Source organism: Sceloporus undulatus, chromosome 3 (assembly GCF_019175285.1).
Source record: "Sceloporus undulatus isolate JIND9_A2432 ecotype Alabama chromosome 3, SceUnd_v1.1, whole genome shotgun sequence".
Taxonomy (NCBI): domain Eukaryota; kingdom Metazoa; phylum Chordata; class Lepidosauria; order Squamata; family Phrynosomatidae; genus Sceloporus; species Sceloporus undulatus.
This window is the reverse complement of record NC_056524.1, coordinates 142,115,867-142,130,296: the sequence shown is the minus strand read 5'-3', so window position 1 is coordinate 142,130,296 and position 14,430 is coordinate 142,115,867. Positions and strand designations below refer to the sequence as shown.

Genomic DNA, 14,430 nt, shown 5'->3' with positions numbered 1-14,430 from the left:
AAATAGGAAAGTCATATATATTGCATTTTCAAGTTTATAAAGCAGTTAATTTAAGTTTTAGTAGCCTCTTGGGGAACTATTTGTATTATTTGATACCAAACATGCTAAAGTTTTCCACAAAGATAAGATTTCTTAAGCAGCCTAGCCATTCTGCTTCATTTATGCAGCAAACACCAAGTCAACATGCACACAAAGTGTGCAAGAAATGTAGAGGCAGCATCTCAGGGCTTGAGGAGTAATGAGCAGAGAAAGAAATTAAGAAAATTATGTTACAATTAGGATGTTTCAAGGTAGCAACACCTGAGAATCACTTACTGTTACATTTCTTTTGAAAATAAAATAAATCTGTGACCTAAATTTCTGGCCACACTGTTTACTACACAAGGTATAGCTAAATATGTATTATGTTTTCGAGACCCATGCTTCTTATGCTGTCCAATATGTGGGACCGGCAATTCTCCCCCCAACCTCCATGTGCCAAGGACTAGTAATGTATTTATGCCCACTAGTTACAATTCTTTCTGGAAATTCTCCAGGAAATGGCAGCTGATGGCAGTTGATGGCTGGCGGACCAGCACTGATCAGTGGACCACCACTTTCAGTAGTACTGCTGTAGACAGGAGGCTGTGAGACAGATGTGTATTAAGCTGCACAAGCTATGCTTGTCAAAAATAGTCAGGCTCTGCATTAAAGCAGATGTTCATCTAGCAGTAAAGGCTCGGCTATTATAGAACACGTCTGATCACTGCTTACATATAAATATATCAGTACATTTAATTTATTGGGATGTATATAAACTGATAGTGAGACATGTGACTTCACCACTTCTTGCAACTTGAAGGTGTTTCACCTTCACAATTTTAATCATAGGATTGCTTTACGTCAGACAAATATCTTCTAGATCACCTGCCACCTGATCATTTGAAGTAGAAATCTGCTTTGTGTCTCAATTTGGGGGAGGGGGGGTTAGGGTTATAACTAACTAAATAACTAAATAACTAAATATGATAGCAGGAGCTGACCGGGAACCTCTGCAAAGATATGAGTGTTACCTTTTTGGAAAGGCAGGGAGTAAATTAAACAAATGCACAAGTTAGGGGCGAAATAGAAGGGCAGGAAAAAGCAGCTTGAAGCTGCCTTTTCCGAAGCCAGACTGAAACCCCACCAACCAAACTGTCTGTTTTGTGTATGTTGTAATCATCTCCATGAGAGGTGTCACTGTTGGGGCATTGTCACACTCACCGCTTGGGTATGGCAGCTCCACCCCTTTTAAATGCGCTCCTGCGATGTGGCATTTACATGTACAATTAGGGTTAAGGTTTAGAAAGAGTGCTTCTTTAGAGCCACCCTGGTGTCGGTGCATTTATACGTACATACGAAAGTGAGCATTATCTGGAAAGAAGCAGAAAAATCCAGCCTGTAGCCTGACTTTTCTCCCTGTAGTGCAGCTTGGGTGTGCTTTCCGGCCGGCTTCAAAGCATGCATTGTCTAAATACCCCGTCTCAAAGCTGGCCGAAAACTTGCTTATTTTGATGGCCTGTTTTGCCCCTCAAGTGCATGCCTATCGTATCCTAATTAAAATTTGGTAAGACTGTGAGTGGCTTGATAATAATGCTTCAGGGATTATTTCAAGGTCACGTTTAAGAGCTTGTAAAATGAGTGCCTTATCCTAGGTCAGCATAGCTGAATATGCTAAGTCTTTTCTGATACTTTGTTTAGACAGATAACATATTCTAGGTAGCTTTGTTGGCCATATCGCAAAGTACAACAACATCCAATTTCCACAGAACAGTGATACCTTTATTTGGCAAACCAAAAATGCAAAAAAATACATGATACAAACTTTTGAAGCTCCACTGGCTTCTTCATCAGGCAAAGGTGTTTAAAATCATACAGGATGTCTGTAGAGGGATATATATTCATGCAGGCCCCAAAGGTACCTCTTTGTATTGTCAAATGGAATTCAGATTTTATCTCCTGAACTTTGGAATGCTTTGCTCCCAGTGCCACACGGCCAGAAGGAGAAGGGCCTTGCCTGCATAGATGTCCCTGCACAGAACACCATACCAAAACACCTTGAGAAAATACAGGCCTGTGATTAACATTGTCATTTTTAATGTTTTTTTTCTCTTGTATGATTTTTAATGCCTTTGTCAATGTAGCTTTGAAAGCTTGCATTATTTAGGCTGGCCAAATAAAGATATTACTGTTTTGTGATTTAGGGTGTTACTGTACTTAAAACAGAAGGGCATGTGATTTCTAACATGGCTGCTACTTACAAAAATATAGAAAAAAATGAGTTGGCCTAGCAGGAAAAGCTATGGAATCATGCTAGTCCTGCTGTGGACTGTTTCACACTACACACTTAAGCACAATGCTTCCATTTTAACTGCCATAGTTCCATCCTATAGAATCATGGGGTTTGCAGTTTAGGAAGGGATTTTCAGAAATCTCAGAGAGAGACCTCTATTGTCTCACCAGTCTACAAACACCAGGATTCCACAGGAGGCAGCCTGGGCAGTTAAAATGGAATCTGTGGAGATTATCACACGGGGATAAGAAACGGGAGAAAAGCGCTATGCTCTCATCATGTTTGCATGAGCTCAAAAAGATTTTCACATGATGTCGTGCACATACAGTACTTGTCCCATCATTGATGCATTGTGCTAGTGCATCTCATTAACAACAAAAAAGTGTTAATGGCTTGCTTCATTAACGCTATCGTGAATGTGTGAAAGGCAATAATGTGTGAAAGCGCCATTGGAAATCCATCATTAAACCTTCCGGGAAAAAACTGAATCCCCCAGTCCCCAGTGTGTCATTCAGCAGAATCACTTCCTATGTCACACTTGTGAGTCACAGGAGAGTTCCTTAGTAGCGAGAGATTACACATTTTTTCTCTCTCCAATCACACACGTGGAATATAAAAGTGCTATTTCACTGTTTGTGAATCATTAATACCCCATTATTGTGACACTATGTGAAAGTAAGTGTTCCAATTGCAGTGGGCATAGCATCTCCAGCCTACCATCCCAGGGTAATTGTATACCAAGGGGCTCATCACTTGGGCAACTTAGTTCAGCAAGTTATAAATCCAAGGTCAGAAATAATTCCTGCTATAAAGTTTTCTCAAGCCTTTAACTGTTGAGCTAAACTGCAGCATTTAGTGGACAATATAACTTCTAGATTTTTTTTTTATTTTTGTGTACAAAAAGCTTTATTAGTGGATTACAGGGGGATTTAGGAATGAGAAGACTTTGCTGAAATTACTCTGGAAAAGAATACCAGTTAGGATGAAAGCAAACATCTTATAAGCCTCTCATAATGAAGATGGATTCACCTTTCTTTGTTTGAGATCATATTTTGACATTGCTCAGTTGTTATGGACAACGTATAAAGACATTTTTTACTTAAATTACATGATAGAAGAGGAATTGGTTTAAGTTCACTGGCGCATGCTACCACAGACAGATAAAGATCTACTCCAAAATTTAATTCATGCTAAAGTAATTCCAGGATACATTTTGAAAATATGGTTCCTAAACACAGTTTAAATAATGTGATCCAAAGAAAGGTAAAGCTCTGAGTTCTCTCATCCATCCTATCTGGCACTTATTTTTAAAATGGATTTTCAACATAACTCTTCACTAAGTTTCTTGATGAAGAAAGCAAGTAACTTAATAAATAATAAATAAGAATTGATGTGGTTGTCATTGTTTGCCTTCAGGTTGTTTCTGACTTATGGCAACTCTATCATGGGATTTTCTTGGCAAGATTTGTTCAGAGGTGTTTTGCCACTGCCTTCCCCTGAGGCTGAAGGACACTTCTGCTCTGCACAGCTCCCAGTGCCAGCTGCTTCCTAAATTCATGCCTCCCAGGAATCGTCAATGCCAGGCACTGAAGGCAGATTAACCTGGGAAACTGCCTATGCAATTTTGAAGTGCCAGGTTTGTTTGTTTTTTGTTCTGTTTTGAAGTGGCCACAATAGTTCTACATTAAGCCCTCCAAATCTATGGTAAAGGGGAGCCTGGCAGAGCAATAAAGGGGAGTAGTGTGATGCAGCGAGCAGCAGTGCATTGCTTCCTGCTTCAGGCAATGGGAAACCTCAGGCTGCCAATTCCAGTTCTGGAACTGAGAGTATATTCTACACTCAGCCGAAAACCTAGATTTGGAAACAGGAAGCATGGCAAGACTTGCAAATATAGTGCTTCCAGCCAATTCAATTCCCCACTTGGATTTATGGTTATCCCCTGCTAGTATGACAGTGCTAGAATGAATAAGAAGACCGATAAATATTTCACATAATATCTCTGAGTGTGCTAACTGAGAAGCAACTGTTTGCCTGAATTCTGTGACCACTGTTACAAGATAAAATTCCATGATGTCATTACGTTGGCAGAAAAGTTAGTGGGACATACCTACCTGATGAATATGGAGATACAGGCAAACTGGAATACCATTTAGCATAGCTCAGTTACCTCACAGTCTAGTTATGTGAAATCCCCAGAGCTCTTTCCTAAGGAAGTAGAGGAAGTGTATAGGAAAAAATATATAACAAAATGCTTCTGGAAATCTTAGCACTTAAAACTTGTATTGCATTACTAAGCTTATAAACATACAGATAGATTTTTGATGTGGGCATTGCAATCTGTCATGCTGTGTATCAGTACATTGACTGCCACCTCTTTAAGGTACCACAAGACTCTTTGTTTTTGTTATTTGCTTGCTAGAATTTTGTCAGGCCAAGCCTGGACTTTTTAATCACATGCAACTGAAATGCATAAAAATGCCACTTGTGACAAGTTTCCATGACTAAGAAGGGCTCTGTTGTTAAAATTAGACACGGTACTGGATATATATAATGCTTATAAGTTAAAATATGATTATACTTTATTGTCTATCCAACAGATGTCCCCCACCAAGAAAACTGTACTTCTAATAATCAAGAAAAAGGGAGCAGTAGAAAACCAATATACACAACAAGATCTGTACATTAAAACTGTGTATATTTGGAGAAGTGATCTTGTGATTAAACTGTGTTCATGTCATGCTCTGATAGAATCCACTCAAGCCAATGAGCAAAGAATTATGTGACATTGTCAGGTGAGATCCTTGGGACAGCATCAGATAGGATGGACATTCTGAATCATGAAAACTGTAAGTCCAACCAGTGCTTCTTAAGTATCTGATGTGGCCAACAGACTGGAAAAGCTCAATATATATACCAATCCACAAGAAAGGAGATACAAAAGACTGCAGCAACTATAGGACAATAGCACTAATCTCACATGCAAGCTAAATAATACTCAAAATTCTGCAGCATACACTCCAACCATACATGGAGAGAGAAATTCCAGAGGTGCAAGCAGGATTCAGAAAAGGAAGGGGCACTAGGGACCACATTGTAAACATGTGATGGCTAATGGAGTGCACCAAAGAATTCCAAACAAAGAATCAGCATGTGTTTTATAGACTACAGCAAAGCAGTTGATTGTATAGCTCATGAAAAGCTATGGAATGCACTCAAAGACATGGACATGCCATTACATCTGATAGTCCTGATGAGGAATCTGTACCAAGGACAAGAGAACACCATCAGAACAGAATTTGGGGAAACAGAGTGGTTCCCAATAGGCAAAGGGGTCAGGCAAGGCTGCATCCTATCACCTTACTTGTTTAACTTATATGCTGAAAACATTTTAACAAAAGCAGAATTAAAATCAGAAAAAGGAGGAGGAAAGGAAGCAACATTAACAACCTAAGATATGCAGACAACACCATAATATTAGCAGAAGACATTTGGTAACTGGAAGGTCAAAGATGAAAGTGCAAAGGCAGGTCTGATGCTGAACATTAAGAAAACAAAAATAATGACCACAGAAGAAATACACAAATTCAATCTAGGCAAAGAGGAAACTGAAATAGTTAAAAAAATTCCCACATCTAGGATCAAACATTGACCAGAATGGAGACTGCAGTCAAGAAATAAGAAGACAAGGAATGGGAAGGACAGTTATGAAAGAACTGGAAAAGATACTGAACAGCAAAGACATACAACTGAGCACTAAAATCAGAATTGTTCAAGCCATTGTATTCCTAATTACCATGTACGGAGGCAAGAGCTGAACAGTGAAGGAAGCAGACAGAAAGAAAATCAACTCATTTGAAATGTGGTGCTGGAGAAGTGTACTTAGGATACCATGGACAGCCAAGAAGACAAACAAATAGGTTCTTGAACAGATCAGGCTCTCCTTGGAAGCAAAGATGATCACATTGATACTATTGTACTTTGGCCACATAATGAGAAGACACAGATCACTAGAAAAAACAATAATGATAGGACAGTAGAGGGTAGAAAAAAGAGAGGAAGACCACAAACGAGATGGATACTCAATCTGGGTGATTATAGGCAAGGGCTTGCAGGATCTGGGCAAGGCAGTGGAAGATAGGGATTCTTGGAGATGTCTCATCCACAGGGTCGCCATGAGTCCAAACCAACTCAAGGGCAGCTAACAACAAACATGAGCAGGTTTTTCTTCTTTAGGGTACCAGGGATCAACACATTTTTGTCCCCATTGGCTACAATTGTTCCCCCCCCCCCCACCCTGGCTGAAAACCTGCTACAGGCTGACAGCTAATGGCTAACAAAACTAGCAGCAGTTCATGAGCTACCATTTTTAGTAGCATTGAGTTTTTCTTTTGGTCTCACCACCTTCTCCAGAAGTGAAGTATAGGTAGTATCCCACTATCTGTATTCAGCATCCAAGACTATTAAAAGAACTGGCAAATGTAATATCAGAGCCATTGGCAATAATCTTTGAGAAGTCCTGGAGAACAGGAGAAATCCCAGCAGACTGGAGGAGGGCAAACGTTGTCCCCATCTTCAAAAAGGGGGGGAAAGAGGATCCCAACAATTATCGTCCAGTTAGTCTTACATCTATAATACCAGGAAAGATTCTAGAGCTGATCATTAAACAGAGAGTCTGTGAACATCTAGAAGGCAACTCCATAATCACAAAAAGTCAACATGGGTTTCAGAGAAAGCAGTTATGCCACACAAATCTAATCTCTTTCTTTGATAAAATTACCAGCTTGTTAGATGAAGGGAATGCTGTGGATATAGTATATCTTGATTTCATTAAGGCCTTTCACAAAGTTCCCCATGACATTCTTGCAAACAAGCTTGTAGAATGTAGGCTAGACAAGGCAACTGTTACATGGATTTGTAATTGGTTAACTGGACGAACCCAAAGGGTGCTCAACAATGGCTCCCTTTCATCCTGGAGAGAAGTGACCAGTGGGGTCCCACAGGGCTCTGTCCTGGGGCCAGTGCTATTCAACATCTTTATCAATGACTTGGATGAAAAAATTGGGGGTATACTCAATCAAATTTGCAGATGACACCAAACTAGGGGTAGTAGCTAATACCCCAGAGGACAGGACCAAAATTCAAAATGACCTAAAAAGACTAGAAAGCTGGCCCAAAGCTAATGGAATGAAATTCAACACGGAGAAATGTAAGGTACTGCACTTAGGGCGGAAAAATGAAATGCACAGATATAGGATGGGAGACACTGGCTGAATGAGACTACATGTGAAAGTGATCTCGGGGTCCAAGTAGACCACAAGTTGAACATGAGTCAACAGTGCGACGCGACAGCTAAAAAGGCCAATGCAATTTTAGGCTGCATCAATAAAAGTATAGTGTCTAGATCAAGGGAAATAATAGTGCCACTATATTCTGCTCAGGTCAGGCCCCACCTGGAATATTGTGTTCAGTTCTGGGCACCACAATTTAAAAAGGATGTTGAGAAACTGGAGCATGTCCAAAGGAAAGCAACTAAAATGGTGAATGGTTTGGAAATCATGTCCTATGAGGAACGACTTAGGGAGCTGGGGATGTTCAGCCTGGAGAAGAGAAGGTTAAGAGGTGATATGATAGCTCTGTTTAAATATTTGAAGGGATGTCATACTGAGGAGGGAGCAAGCTTGTTTTCTGCTGCTCCAGAGACTAGGACCCAGAACAATGGATGCAAGCTCCAGGAAAAGAGATTCCACCTCAACATTAGGAATAACTTCCTGACAGTAAGGGCTGTTCGACAGTGGAACAAACCCTCTCGGAGTGTAGTGGAGTCTCCTTCCTTGGAAGTCTTTAAACAGAGGCTGGATGGCCATCTGTCGGGGATGGTTTGATTGTGATTTCCTGCATGGCAGGGGGTTGGACTGGATGGCCCTTGCGGTCTCTTCCAACTCTATGATTCTATGATCCCTTCTGGAGGCAAACATCACTGACACAGATGCGAAAAGGCTGCTTGGGATGCAGTGTAGAAATACAAGCTGTTTGATTCTGCCAGCAGGCCCAAAGACATGAGATACATTTCAAAAGCAACCAGTCTTTATAATGGTAAATTCAGGGGTAGGCAACCTTTTTGAGCCGGGGGCCGGGTTGCTGTCCCTCTGACAACTGGGGGGGCCGAAGCCAAAAATTAAATAATTAAATTTTTTTTAAAAAAAATTAATTAATTAAATAAACCAGGACAAATGTAGGACAAAATTTTCAAATGGAGGACACTTTTTTAAAATAAAGAATGGAGGACACGCAAAAAAAATACTGATTTTTTTAAAAAAATGTTAATATAAATGCATGTTTCAGAGGCATCTATAGACAATTGCCCCTCTTGCCTGCCGCTTGCCCCCCCTTGCCTGCCTCCTCCTGATAGGCCAAAGGCCCCACGCCCTCACGCAAGAGGCCAAAGACTCCGGCGGCAATCAGCAGCAGGACTGGGCGGGGGCCGGTCCCAAGGCCTTGCTGGGCCGCATCTGGCCCGCGGGCCGCAGGTTGCCTACCCCTAGGTAAACTGAACAATAAGCAACCCTGGTAAGTTGAATAATAAGCAGGTATTTTAGCATTGACCACTTTTACCATGTGTGGCCCTAATCCAGATCAGACCAATGGTGCATGTAGAGAAAGGATTTTTTCTATTTACATCTTCCCTCTCTGTACCTTTTCACCACACAATCTCCCCCCCCCCCATTAGCCACTATTTCACTACTCAAGGCCCTACAGGTACTTAACCAGGTGTTTCTACCTTGTATATAGTTACTCACTGTACATAGTTAAGAACGTACTACAGATAATTGTGTTTTCATCAGTTTTAGCTTTAGATGCACCAAAAGCCATCAGTTAAAACACATGCATCGGTTAAAAAGACAGGCTTTTATTTATAAGGTTCATAGCATCATAGAATCACAGGTTCTAGGCTTGCAGTTGTTGCTTCTCAAGAAAAGAGTAAATAATAAGTAAAGAAATTAAGTGACCATAGCTAAGCACTTGTTTGCAGTAACATGCAGTTTGCAGTAACATGCAGTTTGACCTTAAGATCTAAATTTGTCTATTGGCCTACAGTGTTGCATATTATTATTATTATTATTATTATTATTATTATTATTATTATTATTATTATTCACAATGGATGCCTTGGTTCCTCACTTGTGCAGAGCACAATATATTGCAATACATGAAACGACGTCTCTCTTCTCAGTTGCTAGACATTCCGGAGAAGGCAGGATTGGGGAGGATGCTGAGTTGGCTACCCTCAACTGAAGCAATGTGCATCAAAAGATTACTTCCACTCATGAAGTTTAAATATCTGTGTTTGCCTTTTCCTTGTGATTTATGATACTTGAGAACATTACTGAAACAGGCAAAAGGAACTGCATACACATTTCAAGCCAATCATTACTTAAATCTATGAAAATGTCCTTTGCATAGTCTTGAGGAAAAGGAAAAAAAAATCTACAACTTCTCCAGAAATTATATTCTTATATCAAATCTCATAAAGCATATGCTCAAAGTTTGGGAGTTCTAGAGAAGGAGATCCCACGACCTCTCTAGGTAATTGCTTCCATTGCCAAACCTCTCTTATTGTCAATAAGGTCATCCTCAATCTGTAGAGCTGTACATGTGCACCTAAAACACAGGTGGAAATCATGCAACCCTTCCATTACTGTTGGTCTGCAACTCCCAGGACTCCTGAGCAGCATAGCCAATGGTTAAGAAGGCTGGGAACTGCAGTCTAAAAGCAACTGGAGGACCACATGATTCTCACTCCTGCTTTAAATTTATGATTGCAGAAGAAAGGCTGGATAGATTTTTAAATAAGTATAGAGGCAATACAGCCAGTGTGATATAGTGATTTGAGTGGTGGACTAAGACTCTGGGGACCAGGGTTCAATTCCTGCCTGGCCATGAAACCCACTGGGTAACCTTGGGCAAGTCACACTCTCTCAGCCTCAGGGAAAGGCAATGCTAAACCACCTCTGACCAAATCTAGCCAAGGAAATCCCATGACAGGGTTGCCTTAGGCTCATCATAAGTCAGAAATGACTGGAAGGCACACAACAACAATAGAGGCAATGGCTCTCTAAAGCGACAATTCTATGCACACTTACTGGCGAGTAGGGCTAACTGAATGCAGTGGTGCATACACAAGTAAATATTCACAGAATTGTATTGACTGTAACAGAATAATGATAAACTATTTTGGCTTGCCTTTTCAGTATTTAAAAAGATGAAACTAGCACTTGGATAGCCTGGCAAATGAAGCTGCCAGAGTGACAATTTGGAGAAGGCTCCTGTACATTGAATCGTTATGTAGAAGAGGAAATTTCTGCAGATGTTCATTACCTGGTTGCATGACAAGCAACAACTGGTGAAATTCCCTCTTCTACACAACTAATAAGGGTACAAGAGTCCTCTCCAGTTTGCACTCTGGCAACCCAATGAGTGGGAGAAGTGGCAATAAACACACAGTGGCGAGTGCAGGCATTGGTGGGGAAAAGAAAAATCAGATTCCCCTCTTTCCTTTTATGGACCCCATTCCCTGATGTGGGTTGTGATCTGTTACACTTTTATTGAGAAACATTAAATAAAATTTCACAATCTCTAAAATGTTTATCACTCTGCTGTTCTTAAAACTAGGAGATTCAAAATAAAATTAATTTGAATACAAGAAGAGAGAAACAGAAAAAGGACATTCTCCTGAACAACACTGTTTTTTAAAACAGAACTTGCACCAAGGTGAACTGAATTCCTCAGCCAGGATGCTGGAGTCCCACACTAGCATAAAGATGGCAAGCAGCACTTTCTCAGAGGTTACTTAAGGTGGGCCCTATTGCAGCCAGACTATCTACATGTACACACAGGTTTCTTTCCCCACTTTTGACTCGGTGGGTGGACATGACACAACAGCTAAGCTCAAGTCTGTGGTGCCCACTGTGCAACTAACTATGCAGTTGTGGGATACAGTATTATCTATACTGGTGTACATTTATACTAGGCTAAAAGTATACTGTATCTTGGGGATAGCAAGCAGCCAAGTACAGTAAGAACGGTTTGTGCTCTCAAGGAGACTCACATGGCCTTTTTCTCTAGTTTTTATAGTCACAAAGTCTCTAAGCAATGTATGCATTCAACTCTCTGTTTGCTTCATTCTAATACAAGCTTTCAGTATGTATTTTTAGTGGTTTCTTTATAATCTGAAAGGATTTTTCCCCTAGAGCTATGAATCAAGTCTGCCAGTTGTTATACATCTTTATAGTCCTCCTACTTTGAAAGAAAGCAAGAAACCTGGAAACAGCTAAAGGTTTTCAAGAATTAGCCCCAGGGCTCAAACAGATGTCATGAGCCACTTCCTACAAATTAGAAAAGGAAAGTAGACCCTCAGGTTAATTACTAAAAGGCCACACACAGGGTAAGCAAGAAGATAGAAGTCTGACACAGAGACACTGAACTTAATATTGTAGTTCAAGGGATGAAGCATGAAATTTGTCATTACTTTTATACAATTTCTCTTTTCAGTAAAAAACAAAACAAAACAGCTGACCATTCATTTTGAACTATGCCCCTTATGTAGTTCCTAGCTACACTGTCAGAACATTTTAATCATGCCAAGTAAACATTTACTGTATGTTATTTCCTTCACTTTCTTCCTCCGTTTTCTAGCCTTCTTGGGCCCCTAAGCTTTAACACTTCCCTCCCCAATCATCAACAAGCGATTGTGAGGCAATGGTATAACTGAGTGAAGAGAAATGATTAATCATTTGCACTCGTAAAGGAGTGGGTTGGTTGCAAAAAGCAGTTCTATAATCCCAGTGAAATCACAGAGATTCTTCTTTGTCCCTCCCAGATCAAGACAGAATTTAGTTGTTGTGGAGTTTAATTGTCAAGAAAATTAAGAAATGCAAAACTAGCTGAATGGGCATAACAATGTTTTTGAACACCTTTCCCTGGGTTATGATCCCTTCCCCACCACCTTTCATGAGAGGTTGTTGTTGTTGTGTGCCTTCAAGTCATTTTGGCAAACCCAAGGCAACCCTATACACTTGTCCCTCCATATTGCTAGGGTTAGGGGCACAAGACCCCAGTGAATATGGAAAAACCGCAAATAACAAAAATACCATGTTTTTACCTGAGAGGACACCTCTCTAGGAATCTCTAGGTCCTCCAGTGCAACTCTGTGATCAACATCCGACAGACACTGACCATAGAACTGCACTAGAGGAGCTACAAATGCCTAGTAGAGTATTCTCTCTAGGAATCTCTAGGTCTTTTAGTGCAACTTTTAGTTAAAGTTGATCATAGTGTTGCACTGGAGGACCTAGATGTTCCTCAAGAGAACATATTAATCAAATCCATGAATAAGCAAATATCAAAGCTGCAAATATGGAGGGACGACTGTAATTGGGTTTTCTTGGCAAGTTTCTTCAGAGGAGGTTTGTTATTGCCATCCTCTGAGGATGAAAGAATGTGACTTGCCCAAGGTCATCCAGTGGGTTTTTATGTTCAAGCAGGGACTCAAACCCTAATCTCCATAGTTCCACTTTCAAACTACTACACCACACCAACCAGGAATTTAAAAAATTCAGAAACACTTGAGCACTATTTTTGAAAAGAACCAAAGTGACATTTGCAAAGGACAAGGCAACATTGCAAGTAAAAACATGGCACCATCCAAGTGACTTAAAATGACTCTTTTAAATGTACCTGAACTTAAGGCTTGTACTTCCTGCTTTCTTTTGTCCATCTTTCTCCAGAGGTAGCTAGGCACACAGATAGCTAACAGTCTGGATTAGCAAGCCGTTAAACTGACCCATCAATTCTGGGTGGCCATCTTTAAGGGTGAGCAACATGTCTCCTGGGTACCAAGCTAAAGTGAGTGCAGAATCAAAGGGATACCACACTAACAGAGTATCTGTGTGTGTGCGCGCGCGCATGCGCGCACGCACCTTAGAATCCCCAGTATCTGCAAATGCAGGCGACATTACTTTTGGCCATCATGTAGGATCAGGCACATGGTTAATAGAAGTGGTAAGGTGGGGCCCTTTCTCTTTTACTAGTTTAGCAGGCCTCTCATTGTAGACCAAGCTCTCACTATCTACACTGATGGAAACTGGATGTTTACAGTGTCCTTATGAAGGCTTGAATGACAAAGATGCAATCTTTTTACTGTGCATTCATGCTCTTAAGTGAATTATTTTTGCTCCTTTGGACAAACTGAGCCTAGCTATAAAATGTATCTCTGAGAGACTGGAAGGACCACTAATGAGTCTAAACCAACCATGGTAAGATACAATCTTTCTTTGTGTCTCGAAAACAATAGATAAGATTGTTCAGGCAGACTTACGTTACTTGCCTCTGTTCAAGAGTCTATTATTTTTTTTAAAAAAAATCAATGTGGAAAGATTTCAACTAGCAAAAGAGTGAATGCCACTTAAGACTTCAAGGCAAAGTGTCTCTCTAAGGAAATTTCCTGTGGCAGTTACCACAAAGAAAGCTATGAGAGTGGTGTGAGGCCAGTCCTCAAAACAAGGGAAACTTTCCAGATTGAGTAGTAAATACGAACAGCAGCAGGCCACAACACCAAGATCTGTGGGGCCAAGGAAACAGAAAGAAACTCTGTTGGGAATTTGAAGGAGCAGATATCCAGGAGAAACACCACCCAGAAGGAAGAACAACGACACAGAGCCATGGAATGGAGAAGATGGTGAAATCCAACAGGGAACAAAATGACAATGGAATAGCTCAACGCCTACTTTGTCTTAGTTTTCTCCCAAAAGCAAATTAGTGCTCCACCTGGTGAAAACAGGGGGAAATGTGGCAATGGGACTAAAGCCCAGAATAGGAAAGGATGTAGTATAGTATAGCTATGCTGAATGAATTAAAATCTCCAGGGCCATGTGAACTGAATCCAAGAGTACTAGAAAAAACTTGGAGAGCCACTATCTATAATCTTTTAAAATTCTTAAAGAACAGAAAAGGTCCCAGTAGACTGACGGAGGGCAAATGATGTTGCCATCTCCAGAAAGGAGAAAAGTAAAAGATCTGGAGAACTAACAATAATTCAGGTAAATACCAAGAAAGGTTCTAGA

The 14,430-nt window shown here is 40.5% G+C and overlaps 1 protein-coding gene across 1 annotated transcript in view; it reads right to left on the bottom strand.

The window, feature by feature from the left end:
• The window catches only part of FGFRL1 (fibroblast growth factor receptor like 1), a 128,226-nt gene extending 123,786 nt beyond the window's left edge, over positions 1 to 4,440 (bottom strand). Inside the window, exon 1 of the mRNA XM_042456809.1 lies at positions 4,423 to 4,440. The gene's annotated coding sequence lies outside the window, so the exon portion shown is untranslated. The remainder of the gene's footprint in view (positions 1 to 4,422) is intronic.
• Positions 4,441 to 14,430: the final 9,990 nt, after the last annotated feature.